This window comes from Dipodomys spectabilis, unplaced genomic scaffold (genome assembly GCF_019054845.1).
Source record: "Dipodomys spectabilis isolate Male_0828 unplaced genomic scaffold, ASM1905484v1 ptg000140l, whole genome shotgun sequence".
NCBI lineage: Eukaryota > Metazoa > Chordata > Mammalia > Rodentia > Heteromyidae > Dipodomys > Dipodomys spectabilis.
Window position 1 is genome coordinate 21,900,202 of NW_024870817.1, and position 22,765 is coordinate 21,922,966.

Here is a 22,765-nt window from a genome sequence, read left to right on the forward strand (position 1 = left end):
AAGAACATACGAAAGAAACAAAAAAATCACATAGTACATTAAAAACAACAACAACAAAGAAAATATCTCTTATCTTGGTGCTCATTTTGCTTAGCATCATCTTATATGGTCATATGTACATAGCTTTTGACTTTTTCTGTTTGTCTAGTAGAATTATTGTAGATGTATACTAGTTACTGAAAATAAGGGAAACCATGGGACCTATGTTTCTTTGGGTCTGGCTTACTTCACTTAATATATTTTTTTCCAAGTCTTTCCATTTCCTAACAAATGGGGCAGTGTCATTCTTTCTGATGGAGGCATAGAATTTATATATATATATATATATATATATATAAATTTTCTTGACCCTTTCATCTACTGAGGGGCATCTGAGTTGGTTCCATATCTTAGCCTTAGCTATGGCGAATGATCCTCACAGAAGTTTTTATGCAGTGTGTATGAACATGGACTTGAGGTGTGCTAAACTACTCAGTACAGTTACTCTTTCTAGTCTTTGTCTCCAGATTTTTTGTTTTGAGGAACACCTCTTCCTGCTCTCGGTGGTTTAGGGGTCTCTGTTAGTCAGGTCTAGCCATCAGTGCATGCCATCCATGTCCAGCGTGGTTATTGGTGTTGGGGGTATGAGTGGGGGTGGTCAATGCTAACTCAAGCTGGGCTAAGGAAGAGTTGCTGAAGATTGGGAAGAAGGAGAAATGATCTTCTAGCCAATTTGCTGAGTGGAGTGTTTAGCTGCTAGTACTTGTCCTGCTCCCACAAGGGGAAAGTTTGCCTGAGAATAAAAGTCAAGACTATGTGTATGGAATCATTCCAGCCTCTACCTCAGCCTTGCCTCTCTCCCAGGCATTTACATGAGCTATTCAATGACCACTTTGGTTTCAACCAGGTTGTCAAGTTTCTGTCTTCTATAAGCTAAACAGGGCTAATCACTACTGGCTGAAACGAATTTTGTCTGCTGTTAGTCTTAACAATGCCAGAACTGTCTGGCCATGGAAATGACTACAGGTAATTAAGGGCCCCCTAATTAGTTAAGGAGCCCATAAGGGACTATGGATGTCTTTTCAGATGTTCTTTCAGACTCTGTGAGCCTGTTGTCAGTTAGTGTATGAATGTGCCACTTCCCATGGCCTTGCCTTCCCAGGCTCCTTTGCTTGAAGTACATCTGGCATGCTACTCTGCTGTCCACTGACCCTGTTATATTAAGTAATGTGGGTTTGAAGGTTTCATTCTCAGCTTAATGAGTGTTCTGGCAAGAAAGGGACGGAGGAAAAGAGAAAGAAAGAAAAAAGGGAAAGGAGGAAATCAAGAAATCTACTTCACTGGGTATGATGATACACACCCTAACACTTTGGAGGCTGAAGCAAGAGAAGAATGAGTTCAAGGCCAGCCTGGACTACACTGAGAGACTGTCAAAAAAAAAAAAAAAAAAAAGAACTGGCTGTGGAACTCAGTGATAGAGCATTTGAATAGCATGTGCAATCCTCCCCAACCTCTATTTTTCATGGTGGTTTAAGGATTTATTTGTGAAGTTCCATCCAATCTCGTAATAAAATTCTTGATTATAATCCCTCCTTAGGTGACTACATTGTAAAGTCCAAAATGCTTCTCTATGTTGTTGGTTTGCTTTTTTGAAGAAAATGAAAAACGGTTAAAATCTGTAGACAATGGTACTGTTTGGAAATGCTATCTTGTATTGGAAGTTTTCATACTAAACTCCAGTTCCTTGCCCTCTGGTTTATTCTTCTCACTTACCTCTGTATTTCGGGTTGTTTTAGTTTCCTTAATAAGCCTTCTTTGTCGGGATGAAGTGCTCCAACTGCAGGTACTTGAATAACAATGGTGTAGCAGGGTAATTGCAGCGGAGCCTGACAGAAGCTTTCAGACAAGGGACACTCTAGTCCGTTTTCCCAGGGAAAACCAAACACCAAGAGAATCCTTCCCAACAAGATTAAAGATGCAAATAATCTGCCGGAGATAGGAACGCTTCTGTTTTCCTTCTCAGAGACTTGACAAAAAACCCACAACAGTGGAACATCCAGGGAACATCCTAGTCATGCTAAACTCTTTACTACCTGGAAGGTTCTTCTGTGTAGACGTTTCTAAAGCAGTTAGAATGGTGCTGAGCATCCTCATGGCAGATCCGGTGGGCCCAGAATCTCTTAAAAAGGCATCACATTGCAGCATATTTACAACAGTAGCCATTCATCAAACATTCATATGTAAATATGGCCAGGAACCCACTTATGTACAGCACTGGATGAAACTGTGCATTGGTAGTATGTAAGATGTGATCTAAACAGAGATGGTTCATATGCACAAGGTCCTCCTTTCAGCAGGGGACAGGAAATCAGAGGGGAACTCAGTTAACATTAGAACAATATTGGGTCCTGAGCATCAGCTCACACAATTAAAGGAAAAATACCTGGCTATATAACCCAGGCATGAACCCAAGCATTAATATTCTTTTTTTTTTTTAATTTAATTTAATTTTATTTGTGAACATACTGTACAGAGGAGTTACAGTTACATGGGCAGGATAATGCGTACATTTCTTACCAAGCATTGCAGCCTCCTCCTTTGTTTATCCTTCACATCCCTTCCCAGCCTCCCCCCTCCCCCCCTAATCCCAATCCTTCTCCTTCCCCCTCCCCCTCCCCCCCCCCCCCCCCCCCCGCCCCGCACCAACGTTGTAAAGCTCGTTTTGGACATGACAACTTGTACTTCTCATTGTTGCAACAGGTCCACCTGTATCCTTAAACAACTGGTTTTTCCCCATCTCCTCCACAAGTTATAAGCATTAATATTCTTAATGGCTCCTCCCATAGGGTCCAAGGTGATATCAAGATTGAAGAAACTTTTACTTAATTCAGAGAGACAATGGATGTATGTTTTCTCTCGCATGTGGAAGTTAGATCTAATTTAGAAATATATATGAAAACACATACAGGGTCATGTGCATGTACGCACAAACCAATTGACGAAAGTATGGAACATAAATGGAACTCTCTGGAACAACTAACTTACAGTTTAACAAAACGAATACCAGAAAGCTGACATATGTGTTGTTAGTAGGGGAGGAGGTCACAGGAAGTGGAGGCAGAGAGGAAGGATGGGTGAATGCAGTCTTAACCGTCAATGTACCATGTGAAAATGGAACTAGTTGAGGAGATGGACAGAGTGAGGAGCGGTTGGGAATAAGCAGTATTGATTGGTCTGAAGATCTGATTACTTCCATCAAAGGAACACACAGGAAACCATAGGGAACTCAGAGTCAGCACACCACCGCTCTGGGCCTGAAAGAACTCTTTACTCCATATCAGCTAATAACAAGGACCAATTATCAGACCTCAGAGATGGGCAAGAACTTAAAACACCAGTCAATCCAAATGCAGTTCACCCACTTAACTAACCACATGCCTCCTAACAGCCATTTGACGTACTTGAAAATTCCTCTGTTCATAAACTTGGAGTTCAGTTGTTATGTGGACCCAAATGAGAAATAGGTGTTACTTCACAAAACTGGAATCTAGTGGCCCACAGTGTGGTTCACTGGTTGAGTATTTGCCTGGCCTGTGCAAGACTCTGTGGGTTCAATTCCTAGCACCCTAAAAACAAAAGCAACAAATAACTGCAATCTCAGGGAAGCCACAGCCAAATCAAGAAGCCTAGATTTTCTCCTCCAAGTGCTCCATCTTGTGACCATATTCCCATCCAGTGCAGGTGCAGAGTCCCAACTCATGAGGCGAGCTGGACCACCATGTCCCAGAATAGACATTCTTAGGCACTGACACTACTGCCTGGCTGGGGAATGAGGCTTAGGCTTGATTAAAGCTGTCTTTCATTTCTCTTTGTCTGAGTGAACCCAGTCAGCCAACAGTAATCCACTTGTCCAGAGGACTCTAACCTAATCACTAGCACTTGTGGACAAAGCCTCTAATGCCCAGATCCATCTCTCTCTAATTGTCCTGACCAATATATCTGCCTCTTCTCTCTGACAGCTCAGGCCAGGCCAGGCCAGGCTCGTCTCCAACCTCTCCCTCTGAATAGGATTAATCAAAAGGATCAGAGATTCAGACTGGAAACTTTTTTTATATGCCGGGGAAGAAAAAACCCAACCCTGAGAAAAAGGAGTGTAAGCTTCCAAGTCATTGTTCCTTGGGGTATGTGCAGGATGCTTTGTTTAGAAGCCACTGGCTTTCCAAAGGGCCAGAGGGGCTCCAAAAACTTACACAGAATCTACTACTTCACAAAACAAAGAATTTTCTCATCAACAGAAGTCTGGTCCTCAGAGTCACTTGGAAACCCAATTTTAGAGTGATGCAGACCTTCAGAAAACACTTCGGCATCACAAAAATCTTCCTCCTGGATCTCATGCTACATTTCTGAGAGGCAATGATGGCCGGTGCTAGACTCTCTCCATTGCCTGCTGACTGTACTGGCCCTGGGCTATGGGGTGACCTCAGGCCATGTGATGACTTTCTGTTCTCAGTTCTCCTGCCCTGCATCTTCAAAGGTTAGCATTTTAAAATGTCACTTTCTTGCATGTCTGCAATCCCAGCTACTCAAGAAACACATTGGGAAGTTCAACACCCGCCCAGGCAAGACATTAGCAAGAGTCCCCACCCCACCTCAACAAATAAGCTAAGTGTGGTGATACATGCCTGGCATCTCAACTATATGAGAGGAGGATCTTGGTCTGAGCCTGGCCTGGGAGAAAAATATGAGATCCTATCTGAAAAAGTAACCTAAAAGCTTGTATGACATGTAAAAAGCCTTGAGTTCAAAGATCAGTACCACAAAAAACAAACAACAACAACAAAACCCACCTCTTCTGTATTTTGTATTCTGTTGCCAATTAAGCCCATCATTTTCCTTTCTTTGTGGGGACTCGATGTGCAATGACTGCAAATATCCTCATCCTCAGGAGTGCGCATAGCTGTCCTGACTCTGGATTGCTCTGGGAGATCATTGAGAAAGGTCTTTCCAATGGTCATCCATGTCTCCGGCCTCATCTTCCTCTCATCCAAGGCTCCAGACAGGCATATGGATCCCTTTGGAAAGTTATAGAACATAGTGGCGAGAAACCTTACTGACTAAGTCATCATATCCTTCAGGACCAAGCTACAGAAGAAGGACATGTGAATTGGGTCTCCTCAGGGCTAACTTCAAGTCTCCTGGACACCAGAAGATCCATGTCTCCAAGAAGTCGGTTTTTGCCATGTTGAATGCAGATCAATGTTAAAACATTGGCTGAGGATGGTTCATCTCAATGAGGGTCATTGTCATTCCCAATGATAGGCCTTGACCAATGGTGGACCCTGCACTCATGAGGGCTTCCAGTCTGGTCCTCTTTTTACTCCTGTCCACTAATAAATCCTACTTCTGGTCAAAAACAGAGAACTCCTCAAGCTGATTTTTACCCTTGGGAGGGGAGCAGGGAAGCCCTGTGGAACCTACTTATAGACAGTGCCCCCGTTTAAGCCAGAGCATCAGGAAATGTGAGACACTTCTGGGGGGAAGTGGAGAGATTGGATGCATTAAGTCACCACCAAGTGTTTTAGTGTTCTACTTGCTCATTCCACCACAGTCACTTAGTTTCTGCTACAGGCAGAACCATATCATTCATCTATCATTATTGCTATTCTCTCTTTGATGAGATAATGCCATTGCATCTTCATTCCCTTTTTAAGCCCATATTAATTATACAAAGCAGTGGTTTTCACAGTGATATTGTCACATGGAGATATTAGAGCTCAGTTCTTATTACACCAATCAACAAATAGCTTTCAGGGCGGCAAGGCTAAGTAGGCCTAGCTTCTGCACTAACAGACTGGGAGTGGGACATGGTCCCAGTGGATCCTGGGCCTGGGGATCAAGAACAGACAATGCACCGGGCGCTGGTGCTCACGCCTGTCATCCTACCTACTTAGAAGGCTGAGATCTAAGGAGTATGATTCAGAGCCAGCCCGGGCAGGAAAGTCAGTGAGACTCTTATCTCCAATAAACCACCAGAAAACCAGAAGTGGCAGTGTGGCTCAAGTGGTAGAGCGCTTACCTTGAGCTGAAGAGCTGAGGAACAGCGCCCAGGCCCACAGTTCAAGCCCCATGACCAAAAAAAAAAAGAACAGACAATGCTAACAATACAAATGTGCTCTGAAACCCACTGCTTTATTACAGAAGGACTTCCTCATCCTCATTCAGAAAAAAAAAATGGAAAAGTGATTAATCTTTCATTTTTGTTCCACATGGTCTCAGGAAAAAGAAGCAGAAGCAGAAGAAGGGAGGTGGGTGGAGATGGGGTGGGGAGGGGATATGTAGGATTTCCATACAGTCGCATGTGTCTTCAGGTGTCAATTCCTCCAATAGTTCTGCTGTGAAAGGAAGTGTGAGGCCAAAACCCAAATCAAGGAACAAGTAGCACCTTCCTTCCTCCAGCCCTCCAAGGGGGTCATGGGGAACAGACTAACCTTTCCATCTAAGGCCCTTTTACTGTTACCTACAGAGATGTGATCAGAGCCTATCTCTGCCCACCGCAGGTCCTGCCTTCTGGCCTCTAGAGTCCCCTCCATCTCTCATTCTCACCCTCTCTCCAGAGGAGGTTTGGGTGGTTATTCCCAGGTACCTGCTGTTGGTATAGGCAGGCTGGACATCAACTTTTAATCCTGCTGCTTCAACTACTTGAATGCGAGGATTATAGGCCTGTGCCACCACTGCCAACCAGGTGCTGCTGTGCCTTGGGTTTCCTCTCATGGCCTTCCCATCTGTTCACTCTATGCACTCTCTGGTCATTGTGTCCTAAAGAAAGAACCAAGGCCAGACCAGTAGCTATGTCCTGGCAGATAAATATACCAGCATCAAAACAATGTATGTACCTGGTGTTAGGCCAATGCTCAGCAACCTGGGTCCTGACCTCAAATTTTATCTGCAGTGTCACCAGGTCTATATTCCTGCTTATCACTGTGAAGATATGACCACAATGGGGTCTTGCTTCATGTAAGTCTTGGGCATAAATGGCATGCTTCACGGGTCTTTTCCCAGTGCTTTGTCTGTCCTCTCCTCTGCCCTCCAGTTTTTTTTAACTTTAAAAAAGTCTTCAAATGAATTATAGAACTAGAACTAAAACATTTGATGTTTTTGCATTTATTTGGTGCAAGTTTTGACATTCATTCACATTCTTTTGAAGATACATTTCTCTCTGGAAGAAAAATAAATGCATTGCTACTTAAGTGGCCTTCCTCTGGGCAACAAAGGTAGACAACACAGAACTCAGTGATGAGGAGACCTGAGTCCCGCTCAATCATTATCTAATGAGGATTTGGGTTTTTTGCTTTTTGTTTTCACTGCTCCTGGGGGTTGAACTCAGGGCCTGGGCACTATCCCTGAGCCTGTCTCTGTGCTACCAGTTGAGCCAACAGCTCTACTTAAAGCTTTTTCTAAGTAGTCTATTGGAGATAAGAGTTTCATGGACTTTGCTGCCCGGGCTGGCTTTGAACCATGATCCTCAGACCTCAGCTTCTTGTATAGTTAGGATTACAGGCAGGAGTCACCAGCGCCTGGCTAATGAAGTTTCTTCAAACACCCTCCCTTCCAGATCTCAGTGACAACGTGGAAGGCGATGTTTTTACTGGACACAGAACCACAGGTTCTTATGAGAACCCAATAAGCAAGTATGTGCTAATGTAGTTTGAGCGGGGGAAAATGGTTAGCTATAATACCTTTTAGTCAAGTATACTGTGAATCTACAGCTTTGCTTAGAATAATTTTTCTGTTCTCATTCTCTAAGTTTTGGCTACTTTGGAAACTTTACTTGCATTCATGTGTACAGAGTCCTATTGGTCTATAGGAGGCTTTTCTTTTTCTGGGAAGGACATTCTATAGCCAGTGTGCTGTTTTCTGAAAGTTCCACTTTCAGGAGCAAGCCCTGGTGAGATGCCATCTCGACATCTGCAAATCACATCCACAGGGAAAATGTGACTCACCCAAGTTACTGTGTTAAGTTTTCATGGATATTATTCAGGGAGTAGGTGTTGTCTTTGGGCCAAATCACTTGGAAGCATCATGACATCAGTCCTATCACTGAAAACTGCCTATGTACCCAGAGCAAACAAGGAGAAGGGCAGGCACTGGGACCCAAACTTAGTCTGAGAGAGGGTCTCCTTCAGTATGAGAGAAAATGGATGAAAGAATGAGGGCAGAGTGTCCAGCTTAAGGTAGAGTAGCAACAAAGGGCAGGCCAGTTAAAGTGCTGTCATAAATAACCCTATGCAAATACCACCCAGATGACTCAACTCCTCGTGGAATGAAGACAAAAACAAGCGTAGTTTAAGCTCATAAAATATAAGTGCATGAGATGTCTGCTCCCCTCTTCTTCCTGGGCTGCATCTTATGCCACTAATTGATTATTACATAGTTTGCAGAATTCTGACCCAGTTTAAATAGCTGCTATCAATCAACACAAGGTACCAATGGCCATGAAACTGCCAGACATGCCAGTATAAAGGTTTCAGTAACCTACTGGGTGCATGCATGACATTTGACCCAGCACCCAAACCACATCATTACTGCTGGCATATTCCGCCTTCTCATCTTTGCCTATGTTATCCTTGAACATACCACCAGAACACACATTTGAGCTACTTTCATTAAAAGGCACTTTAGTTTTGATGTGGGTCTCTACCAGGATTGCCTGGCCTCTGATTCAATGCTTTGAGGCTTCAGTTTCAGTGGTTAACTCTGTTTCCTAATGTGTTCAGCAGAATTTTCCTTTATTGTTCTGCAAATTCCAATCATGACAGAACATATTTCAAGAGAGAGAGAGAGAGAGAAGTTACCTGTACTGTCTCTTTGATATAAGGGCCTCTGCCCTGATAGAAGTGTGATACCATAAGGCCCATTCTGGCTCTTAATAAATTATAGAAGGCATAAGATCAGACTATTACCACTGAGGTGGACTCTAAGGGAAGGAAGACATGTAATGATAAATTGTGAAGGAATTCAGACCAGGCTCATGTCAAAGGGAGATTGTTGCACCAAGAACCACTCTCCTTGCTGAAGGTGAAACATTTTCAACAGTGGAAACAATCCATTACCGTTTGATTGCTCAAGAGCTTCTTGTTGTAATAGTTTGGAAAGGAGCACTTATCCGGGTCTATGGTGGCTTCCTCTCCATTTGGTGGCCTCAGTCCCAGGAAGCCAGGCTGCTCCAGAGTCAGCAGCTAAGTGTGCAGATTAGCAGGACTCTGGCAAGGCTTTCTGGCTCTTAAGGAAACAGGGAGACTTAGCCCTACTTCTTGGAGTGCTAGGGTCGTCAAAGATAGTTTAGCAGTTTCTAGATCGTTCAGGCATTTTGATGGCTGGAGTGCCAGAAATGGTTCCAGAGAATCTGCCTTGAAGAAGATGCATAGTATCCATCCCCAAACCAGATGAAAACATCCCACCCTGTGTTCCTAGCAAGGTTTCTCCTGTGTCCTGCATGCAAGTTAGAAAAGAGTATGCTATAAAGCTATACATGCTAGGAAAGCATTATATCCACTGAGCCATACGTCCAGCCCTTTGTGCTTTAGTTATTTTTCAGGTAAGATCTAGCATTGTTTTGCCAGAACAAATCTAGACTGTAATCCTCTTCTTACACCTCCTATTTAGCTGAGATGACTTACATATACCATCACACCTACTTCTTGTTGTTGTTGAGATGGAGACTTGCTAACTTGCCATCCGGTATGGCCTTGAACCAAGATCCTTTTGATCTCTGTCTCCCAAGCAGTTAGGATTATAGGCACAAGCCACCACACCTGGCCCATAAGCAAGTACTCCTAATTGTCCTTGAGTGCAGTGCTACTAATAAACAGTGGCCCCAGTTAAGTTTAGGAGCCCCAAGGCCTTGATGCGTAAGTGCCCCTCTAGAAATGGATAAACTCAGCAAGGGAGCACTCCATCCCTCTGGTCAGCCATATTAACATGGAGTTGAATCCTGAGGACCCCTGCACATGTGTTATCAGTGTGTGCACATGGTGGGCTTGGCCAAACACAAATCCGAAAGAGCATCACAAGAGTCGAATTCAGATGTAGCCAATATCCTCCATCTCAACAAACACTGGAGCTAGAAAAAATTTACAGAAGCCAGATGATATCCAATTTCAGCAGTAGTATGAGAAGCAGGTTGTGAGCAGAACCTCACCTAATATGGAAAGGAGAACCTAAAGCCCTGAGTTTACTCCCAAGACCTGCCTGAGTCTTGGGAACTAAGAATTTGTGGAACTCAGAATCTTAAAATCTAGGCCAAAAGACACTTAGCAATTCCCAACCTCAGGTTTAGCAAGCTCTGTGTCATAAAAGAAATCAAGATCATGTCCATGGTCTCCTGTCTTGTGGCCTAGACAAACAAGACCCTTACTTACATTCATGTTTTACATGTAGGGTAGTAGAAATGCAATGGGTATTTCCTCACTCCTGATCAAAGGGAGCTTTGCCCTGCAATTTAGCTCTTCCTCCCCCAGATAAAACCAACCTTGCAATAGTCTGGGTCTGTGCTGGCCCCAGAATAGCAGAGCAGGATTATGTACAAGTCATCAGCCACTGAGAATTCCCTCTGATTCCTTAGGAATACCATAGCACTCCACGCAAGTGGATATAGAATGGTCCCATTTGTCTCAGTCTTCCTTCCTGGGCAGGACTGAGTTGTTATGACTGATCTGAATGAACCTTTGTGTTCTGGTGGTCTGTGCTATCATTTACTGAAGATGACTTTTCCAGTGTCACTTCTTCCTCTCTGTCGTCTCTCAGTTTGTATGGGGGAGGGTGTCTCTCCTTGGAATTGTATAGCATCTTGCCCACTGTGTGTCCATCACCAGACTATGAGATTGCTGAGGGCAGAAGCTGGATCTTGTTTCTGTTGTATCCTCAGAGCCTTAGCTCAGAAGCAAGACTCTCACCATGGTTCATTAAATGGTTCTAGAAAGGAAGGAGGGTCTAGAATGAGCAGCTTTAGGACTTCCATGGTTTGGACAGTGAGTCCTGGTATACCTCTCAGATTCGGGCAAACCAAGACACTTGATCACCTTGGGAAGAGAAGAAAGAGACAGACAAGAAAAAGGGAGAGTGGAATGAATTAAGTGATGCCTGGGGCAGAACCCCATGTGCTGTCATAAGGAGGTGGCAGCTGAGTAACAGGTTGACTTTTGGGGGACCTTGGGGAGATTTGATGAGCTCATCCCTAAACAAAAGCAAAGGGACGTAGGACTAGACTTTATCCAGTCATAACTGAATCCTGAAAATAGAATTCTATTCATTTGTGAAGCAGCTGTTGAAAGCTTAACCCTTTGTCAGGCTCTACACTAAAGGATGAGAATACATTAGAAATAAGGACAGACCTTGTCTGTTGAGACATGTTAAAGAAATGTCCCACGGGCTCCCTATTGCATGCCTATGGTGAAGATCTGCACACATGGCTGGTGCCTATAGGAGGAGTCTGTCTGCTTGGCTGAAAACCCTCCCTTGAGAATCCTGAAGGTTAAAGTGCCTGCAGCCCCACCACAGGCTTCACCACACATCCTAGCATCTGGAAAACCCATAGAGCAAGAGGGCTGTGGCTTTGTTTGGTTTTAAGCAGCATTTCAGGCCTTCCCAGAGGGTCACTGGAGAGGGTTACCAAGTCCTTGGCTTAAATTACACTTGACATCATAGCCAGCCAGACATAAGGCTGCCAGAGTTTGCTGGGGACCAGACACCAGCAGGAGGCTCAGAGAAGAGGAAGGACAGGAGGTTTGCACTGAGTTCAGGACAGATGGAGCTAATCCCCAGATAACAGCCCTGCCTCCATGTCTGGGGCCCAAGAGGCCAGTGGCCAGCCAGCTGTCTCTAGCTCAGAGATAAAGCACAACCCGGGATATGAAATTAGATACAAGACCAGAACTGCCCTTGTTTCACACTTGTTTCCTGGTTTTACATTCTTAGAAACAGGACATGTCCCAACAAGAACTATTTGGTGATGTACTATTATGGTCAGAGACTCTTCAAACACTGAGTACAATAGACCATCTATCTTTTGGTTGATCTTGAATCTATCCTTAGGACCAACTTCCACAGACCTGACACTGTCTATTTGACTTTTAATAACTATTAGCTGCTTTTCTTCCTAAACTCCCATTACGCTCCTACACTCTGCTGTACAATAATGGAATAGCAAAGAAACATTGCATTTCTCATAGATGAAAACTTTCCTCAGCCATCTGCCCACTAGAATACATGTGAACAAGTTTCCTAAGTGTGGGTGGATAGAAAAATCCAGGGGAGGACCTGGAAAGAGGATGAAAAGAATAATCAAAGAAGGCTCCCAGAGGAGGGGACATTAAGCACTGCAGAATGAATAGGAGTGTACCAAGTAGCTGAACTTTAATTTTAAAAAATCCTCTGCAATCCGTGATTAAGATATGTCAAACATATCTTTTAAAAAGCAAATTTACAGTAAGGATTTTGCCTTTCCCCCTTGGTATATATTCCAGCCAGGCAGAGATACTTCCTTCCTTCTACTGCACTCTTAGTATTCATGTTCAACTGCTGCCCTTGAAGACACTGTAAGATCTCATGTTCAGAGCCAGGCACGGTAGCTTATGGTTGTAATCCCAGCCCCTTTGGAGGTAGAGGCAAGAAGTAGGATCATGTTCCAGTCCAACCTGAGCAAAAAGATAGCAAGACCCTATCTTCAAAACAAAAAACCCCACCACCACCACCAACAACAATAAAAATATTGGAGATGGAACTCAGACGTATAAGGTCCTGGGTTCAATACCCATTGGGGGGCAGGGGGGGGGGAGGGGGGGAAGGGACAGACAGCCCCACAGACCCTATTTATAACAGAGGAAAGGAAGCACATTCCCAGTGTTTGGAACTTTTCTAAATTTGTGGTTAAGACAAAAAAGAATTTAACTTCAGTTAACTAGAGACTTCCTTTAACCAAGTGTCCTATATTCCAAACAGGTTGGCAGCGGGAGGTTTGGCCGCACTGGGTCTTGTTTTGTTTTTGATTTGCTAAGAGGCCCTCTTTTCACTCTGGGCTCTGGCCCTTGTAACTGCATCCTCTTCTTTCCCTCTCCCCTCTGGGCTCCTTGCCTCCTTTCTTCTCTCTCCCTTCCCCTCCCCTCCTTCCACTTTCCCTTCTCCCTTCTCTTTTTCTCTCCCATTGCCTTCCCACTTCTCCTCTTCTCTTCCCTCCTCTCCCCTCCTGCCCCTCTCTTCTCCTCTCTTCTGCCTTCCTTTCCCTTCCCTTCCCCTCCCAGCCTCTTTCTTCTCCACCCCCTCAGTCGTCAGTGCCTGATTCAGCTCGAGCTGTGTGGGAACTGAGGAACCAGAGGCGCAGAGTAGATTGGGACTGAGAGAATCCGCAGAGTTTACTCTCCACTTGATCGAGTACATCTCATTGACCCTCCGCTGACCACTCTCTTTGAATTTATTTTTGTGGGTGAGGCCATAATCCTAGACTCCAGGCAGAGTATAAAAAGCAGGGACTCAGGTTTCCCAGAGAGGAGCTTGGAGCTTTGACAGGACACAGCTGTCTGAGGGAGTGAGTTAGAAGATTCCGCCTGGGGTGAGGAAGAAGAGGAGGAGGGGCCCTTTAAATAGCAGGTGGCTTCACTGTTTCTATAAACGAAAGGGTACGTTTTCACTGAACACTGATTATGAAGATGCTCTTTTATTAGACAGCTGTACCGACCTCTAGGACAGCCCTTAAGGCTGCAGCGGGGAAATCGCCCTGCGGTTCATTAGCATGGTTCACTGCAACTTGATCAAGGATGTCTGTTACTTCTTTGTGCCTGAGGATTTTGCACAGGTCTGAAATGAGAAGCCTGTGGGGAGCAGGGCAGTCATGGGCCTGGGCTTTTTCTCCAACACTGCCAGACTCAGTTATCTGAGAGGAGCCCCTCCTCCACTTGAGATTAAGAGACATGGTGTTTTGCCCTAGGGTGGGGGAGGAGAGAAAGAAAGGGACTGAAATGAGACTGCTAAGGACACTTCAGATCTCTCCATAAGTCAGAGATGAAACATACTGATCTATCTTCTCTTTAATCAACTGGAAAATCTCTTCTGAAAGTGTGGAATGAGGTGGACAGGGGTCTGAAGACTGAGGTCTCCTGCCTTCCAGTGTTCTTGCTTTCGGGAAGCTGAAGCCTACATCTCACATCCCTCCCCCACATCCCATGGTCCACCCCACTGGCCAACATCCCTGAAAATATGGAAGGCTGACTGGCTGAGAAAGCACATGCAGAAGTGAAGCCACCATCGCAACATTGTTTTACCCCTTATTAAGAAACAGCTGATAACAGCTAATGTTTTTGACATACCTAGCATGTGCCAGACACAGTGTTTAATGCTAGTATTCATTAACTACTTTAATTCTGTGTGTGTGTGTGTGTGTGTGTGTGTGTGTGTGTTGTGTGTGAGCATGCAGCGCTGGTTCTGGGGCTTGAACTCAGGGCCTGCGTGCTGTCTTTGGGCTCCTCCTCCTCCTCCTCCTCCTCCTCCTCCTCCTCCTCCTCCTCTTCCTCCTCCTCCTCCTTCTCCTTCTCTTTTTTCCTCCTCCTTTTTCCTTCTCCTTTTTCCTCTTCATCCTGCTCTTCCTCCTCTTCTTCCTCCTCCTCGTTCTTCTTCTTTCTTTGGCCAGTCTTGGGGCTTGAACCCTGAGTTTCTTCTCCTCAAGGTAACTACTCTATCAGTTGGGCCACAGCTCCACTTCTGACTTTTTTTGGTAGTTTATTGAAGATAAGGATTTTATGGACTTTCCTGCTCGGGCTGGCTTCAAACAGTAATCCTCAGATCAGCCTTCTAAGTAGCTAGATTTATAGGCATGAGCCACTGGCTCCTGGGTTAACTCTTTTAACTCTAATAACCCTGTGAAGTAGTTTTTCTTTTCAGATTAAGCCACCAAAACTCACTCTGAGAGACTTTACTGGAAAGTGACAGAGCCAAGATTCAAACCCAAGTGATCTGAAAATCCAATGCTTTTACCCCTCTACCCCATGGTGCCGCTCCACACTGCCCTGCTGCCTTCCAAGTATACCTAGTTCCTTCCATCTTCTCTCTACTCATCTGTCTCTCCCTACTCCCACCCCTACACGCATATGCGCGTGTGCACACACACACACACACACACACACACACATTGGTATGACAATATCAACCCTGATGTAAATGTCAGATTTCCTTGGTCAGATTTGCTTAGTGGGAGAGTTGCTGCTAACATATATCAGGGATGTCTCTACTATGAAAATTACAGACAGAAATTCTCTGCAAGCCATAGCAGATGGATGAATGAAGCAGTTCCTTGGAGACTACCTGGTAGAAACCTACCTTCCTTGGAAAACTGAGAGGGCCAGGATTTACAAATGGAGCCAAGACTCCTTCATCTATTCTGTCCTTACAAGACATAACAGGGTCAAGAGGCACATTATTCAAGAATTATCCTACAACCAGAAGGCCTCCTCAAACATAAGCTATGTCAATCCATTTCAGGCAAGTGAAGAAATCCAATCGTCAGCATGAAATAATAGTTTGACAGTAGCCCTGGATGGGAGAGGAGGGGGGAACTCTAGATCTTAGACATTCAATCAACTTGGAGGCTTCTCTGGATTCCACAAGTAAAGAATATGTAGTTTATAAAACTTCCCTTCTTCTCCAAAGAACAGTAGGCTGGCAGAAACCCACAGGCTCAGGATCCAGACTCACAGGACACTTTCAGTGTGTACAGCTCCCAATGGGAACAGAAGGTGACCACATTCACTTCCCAGATGGCAGATTTTGGAAGACAAGGGCTGGCTGCTTCCCAATCCCTTTCTTGACCTGGCCTTGGCTTGCAGCATTGGGGTGGAGGCTGCTCCTCTGAGAAATACATTTGCCCTAAGGTTGCAAAACATCTCCCAGTGATTGATGAACCTGTCTCGGAGAAGAAAGGAATGTCACCAAGATCTGAAATACAACCACCTTAAAAAAAATCACTCTTCCAGGAAGCCTCAAGCCACCTGGAAATATAAGAATGGATTGGAAAGACATCAGATTGCAGTCACAGTACTGAGGATACAAAGCAGGGTAATAGGGGAATCAGGGTCACTTGTAACAAGATAAATTATTCACACTAAATTGTGACCTCCGATTTCTCTTTTGGCTGAATGTTCTTGGTAGCTGGTCCAGCCCTTAGCAGGTGCTATAACCCTTTCTCAGCAGATAGCATCTGCCAGCCTTAGGAAATGGGGTGAGTCCTTCATATGTAGGTGGGAAGGTCACAAACCATTTCTGCATGAGCTCAGGACAGTACACTGTTCTGTCAGTTTCTCTGTAGGAAGTTATCAACCTGGTTTTGTGACCTTGTGATCATGTTATTTCGTCTCTTTAGACCTTTAAGTCTTTCTATATACAAGATCAACATCATACTAAGTATGTGTTGTCAGGTTTTTATTAGTAGCGGATCTCATTTTGTAGACTAAATCTTATAAAGCACAAGTGGCATTCTTCAAGGCGATACAATCCAGCTCAGCTTATTAGTTGTGTGACTGTTGGGGAACTATTTATCCACTGAACCATACTTTCCTCATCCATGAAACAGGGATTAGAATACTACTATTTCATAAATTATTGTGAAGATCAAGGAATTTTAATCCACATATAGTACCTAGTAGAGCACAGTTTAATATACATTTGCTACTGTTCTTTTAGTTCTAATATACCCAAACTGCATCTCTTTGTCTACCTTAGTTAGGGTTAGGACCCACTTCTAGATGACTCCTGAGGGGAAGAGGCCACCTGGACCAAGTTGTTTTCACCTATTTCTGTGGCACTAGCCCAGCCCACTGCAACAGCTCAGCCTCTCACTGACCTCCTGGACTCCAATTCTGTCTTCTTGGCCTCAACTCTCTTTCTTGGCCCTCAGCATATGCCTGCCCAAAACTGACTTTTCTGTTCAACTCTCTTCTTCCCCCTTAGCCTTCCCTATTCTATTATTGCCAGCATCCTGGTGGGACAATTTCACGGGGAGATGGAATCTGTGCATTAGAGTAAGAAATCTAAAGAGATGCCATTTTCTGCCTAATCTGTTTTCTCCCCATGGGTCAATTTGGCTGCACTTCTTATTTTGAAATAAAAAGAACCTAGAAACAAATGAGCAAATATCTTATTATTGAGAACCATCTGCAGAAAATCCCATGGAGAAGCTCCAAGGTCAAAGCTATCTGTTCTGCCTCATACACAAAATAGCTGACAGGAGGGCAGGACGAGACTCAGAGGATCCTGGGAAGTTTGGGTAAAACCAAATGCCTTCTTTTCAACTGGAGGTAAAAGTAAGATTTCTCTCTGCAATCCAACTCTTCCCACTAAGAACATTTGTGTATTTAACGGAAACAACAATGATCATGTGGAGTTGGCTTGTTGGTCAGGAAAATTCAACAGCAACCATGAGACTCATTCTTGGCTCTTTCCTTCTCTTTGATCCCAGATTTTCATTTTTTAAGGAGTGCCATCTGGTCTTTCTGGAACTTTTGAGTTAAAGAAAAAAATTATTTATGTTTTGAAATTGTGCATTTTCTCTCTTGTTTCTGGCCTAACTCTTTTCTCTGTATAGGTGAGGGAAGGGAGGCAAGAGACCAGATCCTGTGAATGGCTCTGTGTGGCTAATTCCAATCAGGAAGGTAAGTCCTGTGGTGCCCAGCTACTGAGCAGAATTAGAAGCTATGTTGTGGAGTTTGCTTTAAGTCAGCAAGACAGCTTTCTCGGTGAGGGAAATGCTGGCCAGTTCAGGAGTTACCAATCAGCTATGGCTACTATGCACTTGGAAGAATTATATTTTTAAATGTGTTTATTTTAATTATCTTAAATCCTAACCTATATATAAATCAGATTTTAAGTAAGTGACACAGTTTACTGGGGAAGGGGGAGCTTCAGGATAAAGAAACAGAGCTGAGTTCAGGCTGGGGTCCTCTACCTCTTTTCTTGTGTATAGTCCTTTCACAAACCACCACCAACTGCCTAAATATCTCATGAAGCAAGTTCCTTCAGCATATGGCCATAGAACTTTTTTAAATGAGTGTAGCTTCAAGCTACTGTTACTACATGGACTCTCCGAATCTAACAACACTTTTAGAGTCTTCGAGAATTAAAAAAAAGTTTCATCTAGGATGCTGACTCTAATCCAAACCATTAAGCATTTTGTGAAGAAGCATAAGTCCAGTTTCAGATCAGTCAGCAAATGTGCCACAATCCATTAGTAATGTCTGCTGAGGCTACAGGCCCAGGTAGAATGACAGCACTGGTTCTTATATTAGCCCATCCTGCAGTCTATCCTGCTGTAGCTTTGCTTCATGAACTAAGGAACCCATTAACTTCACTATCCAGCCCCTTCTAAATAGGTACCTAGGCAAGCCTATATTTTACAATACTCAGGTTCTTGTTTTCTTTCTTTTTTGTTTGTTTCCTAATATCTGTGATAGTCTAAAGTTTCTTTGCAAGACACAGCAACTAAAATATATACATATTTTTTATAAAGGTTCATCTTTGGATACACACAGGCTAAACTCAGCCAAACTTTAATCAGAAACAAGAAAAATAGTCTTCCCACCAGTTTGCCATTCTGGACTGAAAGAAAGCAAAGAAACTCAGTATTGTATAAGTCTTTACGCTTTTTAAAGATAGGCTGGGCATCAACCATTTCATTTGATTCTTATAAAGTGATACAAAAAGGGAACCATGTTTTACAGCAGAGGAAATGGAGGCTCAGGATGGACGATTGCCTTGCTGGTGACCACTCATGACCTTTCCTACTTAGAGCAAGATTCCAAGATCGAAGCTAAGCTGGGATCCTGTCTGGATCCCGCGTGACTCGTGGTGAGAAGGCCTGGCCTGCAGGAAGATCATTTTTGCTGAAAAGAATGGGGAGATGCTCACAACCTTCTGGGCAGAGAGCATGGTGTCTCCATCACGTGGTAGGACTGAAGCCAACCTGATTGGTCTAGGTCACAGTCTAATGGAGAAAGGACTCCCCAGGGGCAGGGTGGGGGAAGCGTGGTGTGGATGGGGACCTCAGGAATGATTCAACACTGTTTCTAAGGGCAGCATGTACAACTTGGTGCTCTCTCTACATCTGTGTGAAATACGAGGGTCCTCAACCAGTTAAAGACAAAGCACAGTTCTGCAACTCCAGGCTTTACCACTTGGGGACAGCAGCTGTGCACTTGAGGGGAGAAGCAGTTAGGGGCTGCCATCAAGAGGGAGCTCATAGAAGGGGCCCCTCCTTTGCTGCCTCCTCCTCTGTCAATGTGTTGGAGACTTGGCAGGGGGAGTTCCTACTCACTGCGGAAGGGAGACTCAGCAGTGATGGCCTCCAGGGGATTCACAAGCAGGGGAGCTGAAAGGGGAGGACAGGAAGGATCACAACGACTTCAGTAACACACTGTGAGAGGCCATCCACCTCCCCCCCCCCCCAAATAATGGGATGAGACTTGGAAATGCAAGTGACACATTGGTTTTTGTTCATTTGACTTCTCTGTTAAGACGGGTGAGACTTGAAGACACTGAGTTACCCAGTGCTATAGTCTGAATGCTTGTCACTCACCAAAATTCATCTGGTTGTATTACAAGAGCTGGGGTGAGAAGTTGTGATTAGGTCCTGAAGGTTCCACCCTCAGATGATTAATGCTCTCATAAAAGAGACCTGAGGTAGAATGCTTGCTGACGGTTCTCTATGAACCAAAGAGTAAGCTCTCAGTAGACATGGAATCTGCTGCTGCCTTGATCTTGGTCTTCCCCACCTCCAGAACTGAGAGCATAATATTTCTGTTCTTTACAAATTACCTGGCCTAAAGTATTTTGTGATAGCAGCCAGAACATGGTAATAAGCAGAAAAATAAAGGTTTGAAATTATTCTCAGAATGGCCTTCGGTAGAGGCTACGTAGTCAGTCCCGTAGCATGGCCTGAGGCAAAGTGAGAGAGTTAAGGAAGTCGAAATAAACCCTACGACTTTTGTAACATGCCCACTTGCCTGCAGACATCTCCTAAAAAAGAGACACTGAAATCAAAAGCAATCAGTCAACCCAGGTATCTTAATAGGGGGCCAATGAGAAATGCCGGAAGAACAAGCAACCTCCAAATACATATATCTGGAAAAAACGGAATCTGGAAAAAACGGAATGATGAAAAGCAGGACCTAGTCAAGGACCTCGCCCTGACCTAGCCTCTAGCCCTCCGTTCCAGCAGAGGTCAGGAAGTCTATCCGCATTGTTTCTGAGGAGGCTTGCCAGCTTCCTCCCCCTCCCCCCCCCCCCCCAACACAGGATACTCAGCAAATGCTTGTTAGCTGATTGTCTAATTTAAAATTCTCACACATTAACATTTTCCAAGGAAATTTGGCAAAGGAAACCAAGTAACTATTTCTAGTTTCTCTTTAGGTTACACTTTTATTCTGCACAATTTGGAGCCAATACAGTAGGAATGTATAATTGCCTAGGAGGTAGTTTTAGCAGCTTTACAGGAGATGAACTTCCTGCCACTGGTATTAATGGTCTGATGTAGAAGACATGAGAAGGAGGTATTAGTTAACAGCTCACAGTTCTAGACATTTTACCCTCAATCCTTACTTTATCTTTTTTTTCTTCCCTTGGTGGTAATAGGATTTGAACTCAGGACCTCATACTTGCTAAGTAGGTGCTCTACTACTTGAGTCACACTCTAGTCACACACTTTTGTTTGTACTTTAGTTATTTGCCACATGAGGTCTTATATTTTTGCTAGGGATCAACCTTGAACCATGATTCTCCTATCAATCTTCCCACACAGTTAGGGTTACAGATAGAGGCCACAAAATCCAGCTTGTACTTTGAGATGGGAAGTTATCTTCACTTTTTGCCCAAGCTGGTCTCAAACAATTATCCCCTTCATCTCCACCTCCAAAGCAGCTAGAAATATAAGCATGAACCACCACGTCCAACCTCTTATTTGATTTTCTCTTTACCTATTTCCATGTCTTTTTCCCTTTCCCCTCAAGGATGGGAAACAGAAAGATCTAGGTCTTTGACCCATAGCTGCAGTGACGCTGAAAATTCCTTTCCTTCAAGACCTCAGTAGATGAACAAAGAAAATTTCTGTTAGAGTCAGACCAAATCATGAGCCCCTGGGGTCCGTGTCTAGAACAAAGAGAAAAAAGGAGTCTACTTCATTTCCCTTCCCCTCCCCCCAAAAAATGGCATCTTATGAGCCACTGCCAACAAAAGACAGGAACAGGAACACTAGAATTCACTGCTGTCTGTTTCCTCCTCAGTCTCAGTCTCATTTTCACTCATTTCTCTAAACATAAGAAAAAGTTTCACCCTCACTTTTGTGTGTGTGTGTGTGTGTGTGTTCCTTTCATCTTATCTCTGTTATAGTTAGGATTTTAAATGTTCTCCCCAAGGCCTTCATACTAAAGGCCTGGCTCCTAGCTTGCTACTATTGGAAAGTGGCAGAAACTTTAGGTGATGGGCCCTAGTGAGAGATCTTTAGATGACAGTGGATAGGAGAACTTCAACCCCTTCTTCTCTATCACTTTACAGCCATAAGCAAAGTGATTTTTCTCTATCAGCCTTCCTGTCATGAGGTGCTGACTAGCCCAATGCAATGAGGCCAATTGATGATGGATGGAAAACTCCAGACTTTGAGCAAAAGTAAACTGTTCCTCATTATAAGTGGATTATCTCAGGTGTTTGTTACACAGACAGAAAGCTGACTAATGCATTAGTGTGTATAGATCTCATGCTATTGTTAGCCTTACTTACTAGCATGCTGTTAATTTCCACCTTATGGATCTTGGTTTTTATTTTAATCACGCATAGTATCATTTTTAGTTTTCAATTTCTACTGGAGTTCAGCCATTTATCTTATTTTAAATCTCATTTAGTTGTATCTTATCTTAAAAACATACTCTTACCATTCATTTATTGGAATTGTAATTTTTTCTAACTTCCTAGATATGACATTTCTTAAATTTTGTTGTTTTTTTCATTTGTCTCATTAAAAAATACTTTGTTTCAGCACCTTCCCCTTTATACTGAAATTTCAAAACAAAGTTCAATTTTAAACATTTTTTTGCTTAAAATATTGGTTTTAAATCTTTTGGTTTTATAGTCACGTTAATCTTTTATTATTGGTTTTAAATCTCCCTATTATCTTTCAGTTTGTCTTATGTTTTTCCTCCCATGATTTTTCATCCACATGGTAGCAGAAGATGTAGCCTGGGAAATGTTAATATGGGAATGCTTCTTCCCTCCCTTTCTCCCACAGGTTAAAGGTCACCATCCCTCCAGCTGCCTTTCCTACTCTCTTAGCAAACAGACCATCCCATTAAGGGTTGCCTGGCAAAACCTGCTCCTCACCCAGCCAGAGAGAACCTGGGATTAATCTCTACCTGGCCCAAGCAGCAAGTTTCATTATACACAGTAGCCTTGAGAAAAATAACTCATGGATCTTCTTCCTGCCTTTCCTATGCTCTGATGCTCTTTGGAGCCTAGGACTCTGTCTGAGTAGGTAGTTCCCTCATATGCTCTGTTCTGCCTGGAGAGAACAGGATACCATTCAAAGGATGCCATACATCAACCCTCAGAGCCCTACTGGATAGATAAGATGCCAACACTAGATAGTTTACTTCCAGATATCCTTGGAATTCCAAGGAGGAAGCCCCAAAAAGTCCATGTTTCTCCAAGAAGACCTGACTTGCCTTTACCTAATCAAACACTCTGCACTCCCACACTATTTTGAGGA

At 43.7% G+C, this 22,765-nt stretch overlaps 1 non-coding gene across 1 annotated transcript; it reads left to right on the forward strand.

Annotated features, from left to right (window-relative positions):
• Positions 1-4,845: 4,845 nt before the first annotated feature.
• On the forward strand, positions 4,846-4,979 carry LOC122117398. The gene has a single exon (XR_006149145.1). It is a non-coding gene; the product is annotated as a small nucleolar RNA SNORA70 (small nucleolar RNA).
• The last annotated feature ends 17,786 nt before the right edge of the window (positions 4,980-22,765 follow it).